The sequence below is a fragment of the Camelus dromedarius genome, chromosome 3 (genome assembly GCF_036321535.1).
Source record: "Camelus dromedarius isolate mCamDro1 chromosome 3, mCamDro1.pat, whole genome shotgun sequence".
Taxonomy (NCBI): domain Eukaryota; kingdom Metazoa; phylum Chordata; class Mammalia; order Artiodactyla; family Camelidae; genus Camelus; species Camelus dromedarius.
Genome location: NC_087438.1, coordinates 117,363,432 through 117,379,033, shown reverse-complemented (window position 1 = coordinate 117,379,033; position 15,602 = coordinate 117,363,432). Strand labels below are relative to the sequence as shown.

General features: G+C 38.1%; 1 long non-coding RNA gene across 3 annotated transcripts in view; it reads right to left on the bottom strand.

Annotated features, from left to right (window-relative positions):
- Positions 1-434: 434 nt before the first annotated feature.
- LOC135321033 (uncharacterized) overlaps positions 435-15,602 on the bottom strand; it is a 243,699-nt gene continuing 228,531 nt past the window's right edge. For 2 of the 3 annotated variants that reach the window (XR_010380441.1, XR_010380442.1), the window contains 2 exons: positions 11,522-11,650; positions 435-759 (listed from right to left, as the gene is read on the bottom strand). This is a non-coding gene — a long non-coding RNA (uncharacterized LOC135321033). Of the gene's footprint in view, positions 760-2,084; positions 2,184-11,521; positions 11,651-15,602 lie in introns of all 3 variants that reach the window. The other variant, XR_010380443.1, reaches the window with a different exon arrangement.

Here is a 15,602-nt window from a genome sequence, read left to right as displayed (position 1 = left end):
GCATGGATGAACCTAGAGGATATTATGCTAAGTGAAATAAGCCAGACAAAGACAAATACTTTATGATTTCACTCATATGTGAAATCTAAATAACAAATGAACAAATATGACAAAACGGAAACAGATTCATAGACTCAGAGAAAAAACTGGTGACTGCTAGAGGGTGGGGCATGGGGTGGATGAAAACGATGAAAAGGATTAAGAGGTACAAATTTTCAGTTATAAAATAAGTCAACAGGATATAATGCACAGCACAGAGAGTATAGCCAGTAATATTGTAGTAATTTTGTACAGTGACCAATGGTAACTACACTTATTGCTGTGATCATTCCATAATGTGTAAAAATATCCAGCCACTGTGTTGTGCCTTGATACTTATATATATTGTAAGTCAATTATACTTCAGTTAACAAAAAAGAAGAAATAAACTGCCGTGTTTGCCATCATTCCTAGTCTTTTAATTCAGTATCAGTAAGGAATAAACTGGAGAAGTAAAACAGTAGCAATATAGATGTATTTTTTGTTTTTATATTACAAATCAAAGGCTTGCTTACAGGGAATTAGCTTGTGGGGCTGGATAAGCAGTTTCTGCCAGGCCGTCTCTGCGCCTGGTGCTGGCCTGACGTTCAGAGGGCGGGCAGTTGGGAAGCGACAGTCACCAAGCAGACTAGAATCACATGAGGATGCGCTGGAACCTCATAAGGATGGATGGAAATCCATGTTCGTTCTTGCTGCTTCTGACTTGGTGATGTGGGTAATCTGCAGAAGATGAGACCCTTCGTCACAGAGCCAAACACACACACCTGATCCAGGCATTGCTTCATACAAGTGAGGTCCGTTCCCAGAATGGCTTTGAAACCTTTTTTAAATACAACTTGGACATCAAGTTCTACGGTTTTTGTTACTTTCACACAAGCTAGAGGAGCAGCCCCATGTCCTTCAATCACACTCACTTGGTTCTTTCCTAATCTTGGGTAAGCCTCAGAAAGCTTAGCTCTGTCGGTGACGGGACATCACTGCATCAGCTGTGCTCCTGAGCATTTATGCCGCCCAGACTGCACTGGCTCTTCACTGCTCGTTTTCTACTTGTTTATTACTTCACGCTGATGACTTGCTACTGTGTCTTCTCTGAGCATTTTTCATACTTCTCAAGCTCTCAAATTTAGCCTCAATCTTCTAACATGGACTATAACATTATCTCTTCTGTCTCGGAGAACATAAGAAATAAAATCAAGTGAAATTCCTGAATTTCTTTTCCTTCTCTGTGGCCTCAGAGAAAAAGTATCTGAATCCTCTCCTAGGCAAGTTACTTTCCTAAAACTAATGATGGGACTTCACTACCTCAACAATCTCTTCTTCCTTTTGAATCTTTTCTCTCTTCCCCTCCTCTAAACTTATATACATGTTCACATCATCCATTTTCTTAAAAATGTATCTTGAGTCCCACCCCTATTCCTTTTTTAAACCAGCTTCCACCACAACCACCCTATGAAAAGTCCTAAAAACAAATAACCTCTTAACTGGTAAATGTAACAGCCTCTTTCCTGCTGTCATTCTCCCTGGCCTTTCTGTAACCTGTGGCCAAGTTTCCATCTTAATGCTGTCATCTTTGATCACTCCCCAGTCTCCTTTGTCATCTCCTCCTTCTTTCCTGGCTCCTAAATGTAGGATTCTCTCAAGATGATCAATATTCTTTCCTTGGCCTACTTACTCTAAGCTGTTCCTTTTGTGATCCCTTAAGAATTCAAAGGATTCCTTTATGTGAATAATTGTCCAACAAAGATATAATTCAAGCCACATATGTGACTTTAATTTTCCTAGTAGCCACCACAGAAAAAGTAAAAGAAACATTAATTTATCATACTTTAATTGAATATACCCATGATACATTTTAACATGTAATCAATTAAAAATTACTAATGAAATATTTTACATCCTTCATTTGTAACATGTCTGTCAATATCCATTGTGTACCTTACACTTAGAGCACGTCTCAGTTGGTACTGGTCTTATTTCAAGCACTCACTAGTCTCATGAAGCTAGTAGCCACTGTCTTGGGTGTTCCAACTCTGGAATCTACAAACCTGTCCTGAATTCTGAGTTCCACAGCTGGAATCCAACTGCTACTAAGATCTAACATTCATCCTCTTGTATAATCTGTCACTCATAGTGGTAGCAATTATCTGTAAAAATATGAGACAAAGATTTTACCCCATTACTCACATATCTTTATGGCTTTCTACTTGCCGAATGAAAGGCAGCATGATGAGCATAAATCTTGAAGTCACAGATAATTAGACAGATAATTGAATCCAGGCTTCATGGCTAATTTGTATGCAATTTGGGACAAGTTACTTAACCTTCGTGAGAGTCTGTTTTCTCATCTAAAATGGGGAACACAGTCTTTCCTTCTGGGTTTGTTATAGGAAGATGTTGCTATTATTTCTCGCCCAGTGCATGACCCATAGTAATGTCAAAATAAATGGTAACTGGGCCATTAACATGACATTCAAGGTTCTCCATGACCTGTGTCTAATATACCTTCCCAACTTTGTGTCCCACTCTTACTTGTACCCTCATTCATCTATGCCTTCATACTTTCATTCTTCAAAAAACACATACTGTCAGCTGGGCCCTATCACTAAAACTTTACTTAAAGAGTTTATTTATTTATTTATATATTTGCTTGTTTGTTTCTTCAAGATGAATTGATTAAACATTGACTTTGTGTTGACTTCTTTTTAGATGCTTGAGATAAATTACTGAATAAAACAGACAAAACATTTGCTCTTGAGAAATGGACATTTTAGTTGGGAAGACAGAAAACAAAGAGTAAACATAATTAATTAGAGAATGATAAAGAATAGGAGAAGCTTATCGTGCTGTGAGGAAAAAACAAAAACAGAACAGAGTCAGTGAGACTGAGGAGGGGCGGAGTCTCTTACCCACTGTTAGCATCCTGGATACAACAGTTTCTCTTATGCATTCACAATAGTACGTAACTAGTACTTTGAATGTAATAAGGACTAAATAGAGAACTAATGAAGTCAGTGGGAATGCATGGGGAAATGAGATCTAATTTCTAACTAAACAGTTTAGACATGCACTTTATGAACACTTTCTGTGTTAAATTGGAGCCCTTTTGATATTCTCTAGCAGAGTTCTTGGAGCTGGCATTTTAATGGGTACCTTTCTTTCCCCACAATTTTAGTCCTTCTGATGGGGTGCAAGGAAATAATTATAGGGGTGGGGTATGGATCCTGTGCTAATTGGAACTGAGCGCCTATGTAACTATGGATAGTTATAGTTCTATACAAACAACACGGTGAGGCTGGTAGTTAGCCCCCGAATTTTTGAGCAAAGTCAAGCAGCCTTAAATATGTGAATGTATCTTAGACTCTCCAAGAAGACTACTGCATATAATACACAGCATTTCTTAAAATTAATTAACCATACAACTCCTGGTGTATAGAGAAATTAGTTTAGGTAAATGTAAATTTGGAAATGATATTCTAAAAAACAAATGGTAATGTAGTCAGAAGTATTTAGATTATAAAGAGGAAGGTCATATAATTTATCATTTAAGACAGACATTTTTGAGAATGAAATGGCAATGTTAATAACTACGCCAGGAAAGCAGGAGTCAAACAAAGTTATCCCAGTAAATTAGAACATGTGGTCGCTGTAGTTACAGTTTACTGCACATTCGTATCTTTCCCCCAAATACACTTTCTAGTTTTTCCAGCTCCCTTGGGAGGTGGGTCCAGGGGAAGCCCTGTGTGAAAGGAGGCAGAATAGCTGCACTCCTTTCGGAGGGAGGTCTTTTGAAATCCTCAGCAATGCAGTGCACCATAAAAAAGAAAATTAAAAATGAAAACTTCGAGGAAATACGTGTTTAGCCTTTTCAAGCAAAATAAGGAATTAGGTCTCCCCGAAGATGCTAATTTACTGAGACTTTTCAGCTTAAGGAATTATTTTGGTTACCTTTCCAGAGATATAAAAAAGATCATCTTAGATATATTGATAAATTTGTGGCTGTGTTTGATATGGGGATCACTATCAATACATACGGAGTAAGGTTAAAAAAACCTTTTTAATGGGTTTGGAATTTTATAATAAAAAGTAAATAATAAGAATATAATGTTCATTAAACAACAAAATAAATTTTGCTTTTTAGAAAATACATGAGCGCTCACTTGTATATTTACATTTTGTGCATCTCACTGTAAAAACCTACACTAAACTAAGGAATATATCAAACTACAGTCTTCTGCAACAAGTTCTATTTTTGTTCTTCATGTAAATAGTCAACCAATAACTTGCCACTCTCAAAGTGGAATTCAGTATTCCTTATATTCATTATAGCCTTCCTTCAGCAAACAGTTTTTAAACACAGCATCTAAATTCAGGATCATTGGGCACTAAAAAAATCAACCTATTCAGAAATGCTCCATAAGCTAAATGGGGTAATATTTTTATAGAGTTTTGGAAAAATGTTGTATGACTCTCAGAAGAGAGAAGTTCTAATTTTATTAAAGAACATTTTGTCCTCAAATCTCCTTTCCAAGTTCAATAAATAGAGAAAGCCCCCAGTGCAAAAGCATGAAGTGCCTACGTATCCACCAGAAAATAATTATGTTAAGGAGACAGTAATATTTGTAACATTTAAAGAAATTCATTATTAAAGAGAAAACTTCTCTGAGTTGGGGTGCAGGACAATCACATTGTAGTTTTTCTGAAACAGCATGAACATCATGATTTGCATTTTCTGTTTCCTTTGACCTGATAGTCTGATTGTCTCTAAATGAAATAACTGGCCTTGATGTGTATAGACAGAGGACATGGTTACCCTGGCAACAGGTACCATGGACCACATGTGACCCTCCTCCGAAGAAAATCTATGCCTCTTTTTTAAAACATAAAACAAAACAAAACAAAGTCTACTGTCTCCTACTTAAAACAAAACAAAATAAAATCCCAGTTTTTTAACACTAACAGAAGAACATTCCCAACTAATTTCAGCTTCTTTATTTAGCAAACTGTTTTCCTGTGGATTTTGAAATGGATCAACCTCACTTCTTTGTGTTAATCTCATCACCATGAGTAATCCAATTGGTTGGGTAAATGTAAAGTACTGAAAACTCTTTCTGGCATTCACAGTCTGAAGATCCAGCAGAGGGAGCCCACACATTACTGCTGTTTTTTAAATGTCAGTCTAAAATGATGATACAATTTTACAAGTTCCAGTAATAGAACTTTCGATATTTTGGGACTCTAGAGATAACTACCTGGCAAAGTGTAAATCCTCTAATGTCATTTTGTTATTGTTGATGTTTAAATCTAATGAAGTGCCAGTATTTTTTAACTCATGTTTATGTAAGTAAAGAGTTTTTAGATCTATTTATGCAACCAATTCAAGGCTACCTAATGGGACAGATTTAACCTTTATTTCAGATTTCCCAAAAGTTTTTAGTTATATCCACATCTCCATAAACATGCATCTCCTAAAATGTTGGCTGCAGACAGCCAGGGCACACCCATGAAAAATGTCATGGGATAGTATTTTAACTGAGAATAGAAGACATGAGGAATCCCTAGCTGGTTCCATAAAAAGAACACAAGTAGTTTTCATGGCATTGTTTTCATGTCAGGAAAGATGTCTTTGAAAATGACATGCCTTCCATGGGAAGCTGTGGGGCCCCAGGGCCATCCTTGCTCCTAGAAGACACACAGACATGCTAGGTGATGCTCATCATCAGCCAAGGAACAGTCACTTGTCCAGTCTTTTCCTTCAAAAATGTTACTTGATTTCCTTCTCTCTTCTGGTTACTATTTCAAGTTTGGAGAGCAGAAGCATAATAAAAATAGCTACCATATATTGTGTTGTTATGCTGATGTAGACACTGTGATGCATTCTCTCTTCCTAAGGGTTACAATAGCTAATTTACTGATGAAAAACTGTATGTATCTCAGAGAACTTAAATAAATTGCCTACAGTCCCAAAGGTAGTAATTGATAGTTTGCATTTGAATGCAAGTCTCTAAGACCCCTCAGGGCCCACTGCTAACCACTGTGAAATACTGCCTTACTAGACTCAGGAGATTCACAGCCCATCAATTTCACTCGTTTCTACTGAAACAAGAATTTCTTGTCCTTAGTGCAAAGACTTCTAGAAAGGAAAATGAAAAGTGGAAAATATTTGAGTGCATATCATGAGCCAGTCACCACATTAGATGCCTTATATGTCTTATTTAATCTTTACAGCAGCCCTAGAAGGTACATATTATCCACACTTTACAGGTGAAGGAATGGAGGCCCGGGAGATTATACAATATACCCAAGATATAACATGAACTCAGGATTTGAATCTAGATCTTTCTGATTTTAAAATCTTCATGGTCATCCTGCTTCTAATTACACAATTATTTCTTTCAGCAGTTTCTCAAAAAGAAAAAGTGTCTCAAGTAGTTATTTGGAGTTAGCTCAGTAAGAATTTTTAAGGAAATTTTCTAACCTTCAACTCAAATATTCATTCACAATTAAGTTTCTTTCTTTCTTCCTCCCTTCCTCCCTTCCTCCCTTCCTTCCTTCCTTCCTTCCTTCCTTCCTTCCTTCCTTTCTATGTAAATTTATATTAATTTTTACATAGAAACCATGTTTCTCATCATATAATCTAAACAGAACCTGTTAACTGAAACAATCATAGGGTTTAAAAACTGCAGTCAGTGGGCCTTAGTACTCATTAAGTCTGATTCTCTTAGTTTATTAGTGAGAAAACTGAAGCCCAGAGAAATTGACTTGGTTGATTTCCTATCATTACTAAGTGACAGCACAGAACTACCATTTTAACCCAGGAAAGCAACATTCCCCTTACCCTGCTTCAAAAATGATTTAAGATGACTTGTATTAGAAACAGATCTAATCCTCGAGTAGTGACCTGGGTCATAACCTGACATTGAGTTTGGAAAAGTTAAAGTCAGTTTTATGAGGCCAGTGCTGGATTGTACTCATGGCATGAAAATAAAAACTAAGGCAAGTTTTATTCAAAGGTAAAAAAATAAAATGGACTCACTACTCAAAATTTAATAAAATTAGTTTCAAAATTCTTTTAAGATCAAACTAATGAGTCAAAGATAAATTTTATAGAGTTTTTAATTTGGGTAAAACAGCAAGTTGGACCATATAATGAATATTGCAGTATCAAGTTCAGAAGATGTGATTATGTCATTGATTTATTATGCCACACCACTAATTTTAGCTACACAAGTATATTGTACATTTTAATTCAGCATCACATACAATTTTTGTGGCTCCCTTGTGTTATTTGCAGATGGATAGTTTCCACAGGTAAGTTTCAAAACACACACATGTGTACAAGCACACACATGAACGCACACAGTTTTTAAAGCAATCCATGATACATGCCATTTGTTTAGAGTCACAGCAGAACATTTGGGTGTGTGAGGACAGGACAGCAGCTAAATCCTGTTGAGATCCTGACCCCCGATATCTTGAACAATTCTGAAAAAGTCCAGTCTGTTGGGGTGACAACATCTGATTGGGAAGACAAGTTAGTTTTTAGAGGCCTTGCTTTCATAAAAGTCCCCTAACCCGGTCAGTTTATACAGATGTCCATAATATGATCTCAGCAGTGATAAGACTCATGTATAAGAAAGTCTGACTGAGCCTTAACTATGTTATTGGTTGAGTATGTACCCCCTAAACTTTCAGTACTGGCCTGTGGCAGAGAAAAATTAGTCAACCACAAAGTAATCATTGTATGCTAGGAGCGACTCAAAGGCAACTGCAGATGTGGCATACAGTTTTAGAGGAGCTCATAAGCCATTGGCGGAAATAGGGCCAATGGAAAAATACCCAAGTTCACAAAAATTTTAAAAAAAATAAAACTTAAAAATAATATTTTAACCATATTATCATTCTACTTTTAGTCATTTTTTATTTGCTACCCATAGCTTAGTATCTGGTAATTGTAGGCATTCCGTAATTGTTGGTTGAATGGCTAAAACCTGGCAGCCAAGATTTATTGAGCACTTTCTGTGTGCTAAACAGTAAGAACTTCTAACTGCATTATCACACTCAAATCCACGATAATTCTATGAGGTCTGGTTGTGGAAACGCGACTTCTGTTACATATCCATGGTCACCCAGTGAGTGCGGGAGGCAGTATTTGAAGCAAGGTTTGGCACTCCAGGGGGGTGATTTTGATCACTAGGATACAAATCCTTAAAACAGGTTAAAGTTGGAGAGTTTCTATCAGGAGCTAAACTGTTGGTGAACTCTTGTTCTGTTCACACAAACTTTGTTATTTTTTTTTAATGGTAATGATTATAGCATGGTCATATTGTTGCTGCAAGTTTTACTGGCTTATGTAAGGTATTTTATTTGGTTTTCTATAAATGCCTCTTTAAGAAACATAGGGACACTGGACTTAAATATAACTTCAGGTCACTGGTTGACCCAGCTCCAAAAATTCCTGTGCAAATGTCGCTTCCCATGGGTAAAAGATAAATTCAGGATATAGGAATTGATGCACAACATTTTAATTCTTGCTACAAAGCCCAGGCTTCTGGGCATAAATGGGCTTTAGATCATGTCATGTTATGGCAGTCTACCACTGTGTCACCTGGGTGTCACCTTACTGACATTCAAATTCCAGGAGAGCTAGAAAAATTTCTTTTCCCATTAAACAGTACTTTAAACAAAACTTAAACCCAAAGTGGGATTTGGAGCTCACCTCTGAGCTCACGGAAATGTGAGGATGGGCTAAGACCAGGTCAAAGTAGTCAAATGGCTTGGAATTTGGTCTGATATTTTTTCCTTGTTAATTAAAAAAGGAATTATTTTCTCTTGCCAGTGAGTGGCCTTTGGATTGGGAATATTGTATAACCCAAGAAACCATCTTAATAAATTAGTCAGGAAATACATTGTTCAAGCAATCTTGTTTTTTGGCCTTTGCAGAGAATATACGGCTAAGTGATCCAGGGGGAGGGTGGGGCAGGAAATATGCAAGATGAATGTTGGAGAACTGCGTTCTTTGTGCATTCAGGATCCACCATAATTCATTGTACTGGTCAGATGCTTATAAAACAACTTTAAGTATGTTGGATCCATAAAAGACACTTATCACTCTTTTAGAACAGCTTACTGCCTAAGAAAATCATTTGTTACATAATTGAATAGATTAATACTTCTTCGTATACGTCCTTCCATGATGCCATAAAACAAATTAGCTCTATTTTTTAATCTTGAGTTCCTTTTTCTCACGGGATGCAAGTTGAGACAAAATATGTCCTAACTGGCCATTCTTCTGCAGATGACCTCTTTCATTTGGTATAAATATGGATAAGTGTCTTGCTTAGCCCAAGTCATTCCTTTGAAAATAGCTTGAGTTAAACGTGATTTTCAAGAGACAGTCTTGAGATGGAATCTAGAAACAACTAGGTTAAGCTACCTCTTTAATCACAGAATCTCTTGTTTGAAAGGTACCTCAAAAGGCCACACAGTATCACCACATTAACTACAGTTTACCATTAACTACAATCAGTCAATATTCATGGAATACTTGCCAGCACCTATGCTCCAAAGTTCTTTAATTAAAAAACAAAGAATTTAATTTGATTCCCTGTGCCTTTATTGTCACTTCAGGACCCTCTAAACTGTTCCTGCTCAATGCTGTTTAAGATACAGCATGATAGTGGTCAGGCAAGGAACATGTCTGTGGAAATTTTGATGGCACAGTGGTATTGTGTGACCACTGACAGGCTGTGTTTCCCGGTAACTGCACAAAGGGGCTTCTCAGGAGAAGGTTGTCTGGGTTCAAATGTGGCTCTGATGTTTGCTAGCTCTGCAATCTCTGGTGTTGTATGAGTCTCTAAGTCTCTCAGTTTCTTACTGTATCAAAAGGGATAGTGATGCACTGGCCTCACAAGCTTGTGTAAAGGTCAAATGCAAAAGCACACATACACAACATAGCATGGCTCCTTGCCCGTGGTGTGTGCTCAGTTCACGCAGCTGTTACACAGATCATGATTATGTGATTATCATACTGTGGCCTTTGTGACAGTGTAGTGTCTGCCACATAATGGATGCTCAGCCCACATTTATCAAGTGAGTGAATGAATAAATGAGGGAGACAGCTCCTCTACTGTGAGAAAAGTTTATCAGAATGAGTGCAGTCAGCTCAGACGTTTGCTATTCAACACCTCCGGGCACAACCTATATTCCCAAGTAAGTTGATAAGGTTGTCAAACTCAGTCAGTAATCTCTACTCTTTTCTGGAATTCTAGACCTTGACTACAAGGTAGTTGAGGTTTAGGGGTAATTTTACCCAGAAGAAAAGCTGTCATTTTTATGTACAGCTAAACATAGGAGTCTTGGCTCAGACCAGCTTCATGGTCCAAAGAGGTCTGGTAGGTTCAAAGCAAATAAAATGAAGCACAGCTGTTGTTTAAATAAGGTCATGTAGAGATGTGGATTCAGCGTCCTTATGTTGATTTTAGGTGGTGGTTACATTTCAAGACACAAAGTGGTGTTGGCTAATTTCCACAGTAGAAAGTTGCCCTAGTGAATATTTTCAGTAATTTCTTTTTCTTCCTCATTCTTAATAAAGAAAGAAATATTTGAATATCTGATATGAGTGATTTAAGCATGCAAATGCAAATAAGAAGGACAATTTTATTGCAAATCACTAATAACATTAATAAAAAGACATTAATTAAAAAGAAATAAGACATAAATTTTTGAAAAAGAAGTTTTTCACATATATTTTTGAAATATTGAGGGATTATGGTATTTTACATTCTTAAATTAACAAATTCTTAAAAGCTTTATTATATTATCATCTATCACTTTTATCGTGGGTTGGCTTATTTCAGCACAATAGCTATTTTTTGAGCACTTACTCTGTACTAATGATTTGGTCTCTGAGGGGATTGCACAAATGGGGGAATAAAGCTAGTTTTAGTTAGAAGGCGGTAAGTGCCGTGATGAGTAGGAGGACATTATAAGAGAAACCAAACATAGGTCAGAGAGGTTAGAAAAAGTTTCCTAAAGGAGATGAAACTTGAGGCGTGTTTTGAAAGATGAGTAGGACTTAGTCAGAAGGTGGAACAGGGAATTTCAGGTAAAGGGAGCCAAAGACACGTGGGAAGGAACATGCTGCTCATGAGGAACTGCAAGTCACAGGACCCTCAGGAGGCATGCTGTCAGGGGGAGAGGGCAGGAAATATGAGGGAAGTGGGCTGGGTCAGTCCCTTTACTTTATTTCCTTAGTATGATCAAATCACACTGTGCCAGCATTTTCAAACTGTGTTCCACTGCTTGTTAGTAGCTGTTACTTTGGGGAAAACAAGAGATCATGAGTCAAACGCTTATGGGCCATGTTTTGTTATACAATATTTTGTGTTTCTTTACTTCAAGTCTTTTTGGGACCTTTATTATGTCAATGGACTTTGTGATTTTGCAAGAGGAGGACACAGCATGCAGCGTTTTCTAAACTTACTTGGACATAGATCATCTTGTAGCTTTTGTGCTTCATCTTGCAGGATTTGAAGCATTTTCTAAACTTATTTCAGCAGGTCATCTTGCAGGATTTGCATTTCATGGAAAACCCTTTTGGCAAAAGTGCATTCTAGTAGAAAAGTAGAGGAAGAAAGTGAAAGGGGAAAATTAGATGGAGGCAGATTAATTATGATCTCATTGTCATAGTCCTGGAGTGGCCTAGAGAGGGATGGGGCAGAACCAGCCTTCACTAGTAGACAACAAAGATGAAGAGCAGGTGATTGATTGAAAGCATTTTGGAATCTATGGGAAACACGGATCTGGTGATTGCCTTCTCCCATTAAACTAGGAGGTTAAAGTCAGCAGGACTAGGCAATTGATGGCCTATGAAGGGTGAGGAGAGGATGAGCGAATCAACACTGACTCAGGTTCCTGATCTGGGAAAGTGGGTGACAGAGGTACTTTCAGTGAGACCTGAAATACTAGAGGAACAAAGTGGAACTAAGAGTGCTGGGAAATAGGCTTTAAACATATAAATGTTAATGTGTCCAGGGAACAAGTTGAATATTTAAGTGGATGTGGGAGACAGGAGCACACAGCAGTAGTTCAGTCCGTGTGAGTGGATGAGATTACTCATCCAGGGAGGAATATGGGTCATTTTACCAAAAAGCAATTTGCAAAAAGCTGTCCTTCTCAGGGAATTGCTTTCAGAGAATTATCCATTTAGGAAATTGCCTTTTGGCTAATTGTACACTGGCAAACCGTCTGTAGGCAAATTGACCTAGAGCCACCAGAAAAGCTGTAGGGCACGAGAGGATTCAGGACAAAGATGAACCTTTGAATTAAGACACGGCAGATTCAAAGAAAAAAACTCAGAAAAAAGAAATGGACTATGGAATGAAAGGATATATTTTCACTAGTATAATTTGTTCTGCCAAACAAGTATTTATTTATATGAAAGTGTCTGCCTCAACAGAAGAATTAATACCAAACTCTTTAAGTTGGAAGATAGGTGGGAAACTGTGTTTGTTCTGAAATGTGCTTGAATAAATGGTCCAAGGTCAGGATTAACTGAACTTCTTTATCTCTAACAACAGTACCCTGTTACCCATGTTACCCACTCCTACTGTGTATTTTTAACATAGCTCAGACTAAGCCTAGATCTTCTTGCCTATAATAGTGATGACTGTACACAGCTAGACACATTACATGCACATAATAGCAGCCAACATGCTTCAAGATAGAAATAATATGACTATTTTATTTTTGAGATCTCTTGCTTAAATAAGAAATGATGATGATACTTTGATTCTAATTTTGTACACTTTAGTGAACTCATGGGTTTCTTCAGCAATGATCCGTCATCTTCAGAATTAGCTGTGCCTTGTATAGCTGCTGCTGGGCTAAGACCTGCATCTAAGATCTCAGATTATCACCAAGGAGTAAGTGTGTGGCCTTGTGTGGGGGGAATGTGTGGCCATTAGAACGAGCAGAAGACAGGGTTTCTAGCCCCAAGTTTTGTTTATTTATCTTTATTTTAGTAAGAACACTTAACATGATATCTATCTTTGTAACAAATTTTTAAGTGTACGATACAGGATTGTTGATTACAGGGGCAATATTCTAGAGAAAATCTCTAGAACTCAGTCATCTTGCATAGTTGAGACTTTATGCCTGTTGCTTAGAAACTCCCCACTTCCCTTCCCCTCCATCCTCTGACAATCACCATTCTAGTCCCATTCGACAAGTTAGGCTATTTTAGATATCATGGATAAGTGAAATCATGCAGTATTTGTTTTGCCACGGCTGGCTGATTTTATTTAGCAAAATGTCCTCATGGTTTGTCCATGTTGTCACATACCACCACACACTAGATTGCTTTTTAGCAAAAAGAGAGGAAAGGAGTATATATCAAGTTCTATTGCAAGTGGCTATAAAGCAGGGAAGATAAGCAAGATCAGAGGCCTAGCAGGAAAGCAGAGGACAAGCTGGGTGTCAACAATAGCTGCTCATTCTCTGAACTCCCTGAAGTTTGAGTTTCAATTATTCAGACAGGCAATGATGATCCATTCCTTAAATGAAAGCCTTGGGTTGCAAACTTCTAAAAAGGGAAGACAAATACTGGGAAACAATGTTTGAATGGTATCAACATCCACGAATTAAAGAAATGTTCTAATATTTTATCCACCTAAATCCAGGCAGCTAGACATTGGTGTCCTGCATGTTCTTTAGAGATGAAGTATTTCCTCCACATTGTCTGTGCTGGGCCAGTCCAGCCTGGCATCTAAGGTCATGCTGTGCCCGTCCTCTTAGCCATACAGATTCTATCTGTCCTTTATGATTTAGCTGAAGATGCCTTTTGTCCATAAAGATTCTCCTGACTTCTCTTGTTAATATCTCATTGCTCTATATCATTAGTTCATTCCAAATATATTTATTGAATGTCCATTATGTGTCAGACTCAATTCTTGGTCCAGGATTATAGCAGTGAACAAAACCAAGCCCCCTTTCTCAAAGAGCTTACATTCTAGAAGGAGAAATTGACTAAGAAAATAATCTCTTTGTCTCTAGATAGATAGACAGAGAGAGATAGCAATGGATAGATGGCTGGAAGGACAGATGGATAGACGGAGATAAAGTTGATAAAGGCTATAAGAAAAAACAGGAAATAAATAAATAATAATAGTAGCAGATAAAGAAAATGTGAGTGAGTGATTAGCGTGTGTGGTGAAGGAAAGCTGACAAGCAGGACTTACTATTATTAGCGTTTGCTGCCATATTGTGAACTGCTTGAAGAGAAGTGCTCTGTTCTGTTTCTCTTATGCTCTCATCAGTGCCCGGGCACAGGGCAGGATATAGGCAATAGGCTTAGCAGATGTTTGTTTATTGACACAGTTTTTCACTTTTCATCCGGATACTTTGGCATGACAGAGGTGCAGCTTTAGTTTCCATTGAAATATCAAATTGCTCTAAATAGGCTGGGCTAGAGGTTTGGTTTCATGTTTGTATGCAGAGCAATATGCTCTAAATAAATCCAAGGGGATTTAGTGACAATTTTTGGCAGCAGTTTCTCCTTTGTGCTTCTGTTTTTCCTTTCATGGTTTTCCCTGACGTCCTTCCATTACTGAGAGATTTCTGAGTGCAATTACTGTGGCTCCACCCAGTGGCCTTTCGCCTTTGCCCTGAACAGATGATAAAGCTGAACCAAAGGAAAGGAGGATCACAACAGAGGCCACTGGAGAGCACTCTTTGGGCCTGGGAGGAGTGGGAGCATGTAGGGGTGATGTTCTCTTGTCCATTTATACCTCACCCCTTTCAGATCTCACTGAACCTGCTGAAGAAGGGCACAGGCTAACAACAAGAAACACTTTTGCCTCAGGAGTTACCAGGGGCAGTGCCAGGAAGGAGAAAAGCAGAGTGAGAGAGAATGGAGGAGGGAGGGGGAAAAGGATCTCAGGATAGGGGGTCAAAAACAAACCAGGACAGAAAAATGCTTTTCCTAGCTTTTGTATGAGACATGGCATCCCCAGATAGAATTTGTTAAACTCAGTGAACTTTCAAATGGCATTAGAAAGGTTTCCACCTGGAGTCTGGGGAGAATTTATAGTATTCTTGGAAAGGGTTTTTAAACATCTCTAGCATGCAAAGAAACTAAAACAACAATCTCCTTTGCTCTGTGCTGTTTGTATTTCCCCTCCTGTTTATTAATGCAGTCTTACTTTATCAACACAACCGAGAACTGCACGAACTGGGCCTCCGTGAACACAGGCCTTCTGCCCGCCCTGTCTAACTTCACCTCACCATGATCCCTGGGAGGGAGACACGGTTACTTCTCTGTCACAGAGGAAGAAACCCAAGTCTGAAGAGATTAAGAGCCTTCCCCCAAGCACACAGCAGCTGTGTCAAAACGGAGATTCGAACCCAGGTCTCTGGGGTCACAGTCACAGTCTATGAATTCTTTATGTCTTTTAACAGGAATCAAATTGTTCAGGTGAGAAATTACAAGTATAGTGCTGATGGCTGAAAATAGAGTTACCGTTCTCCCCATCACACACACACACACACACACACACACAGCCTGG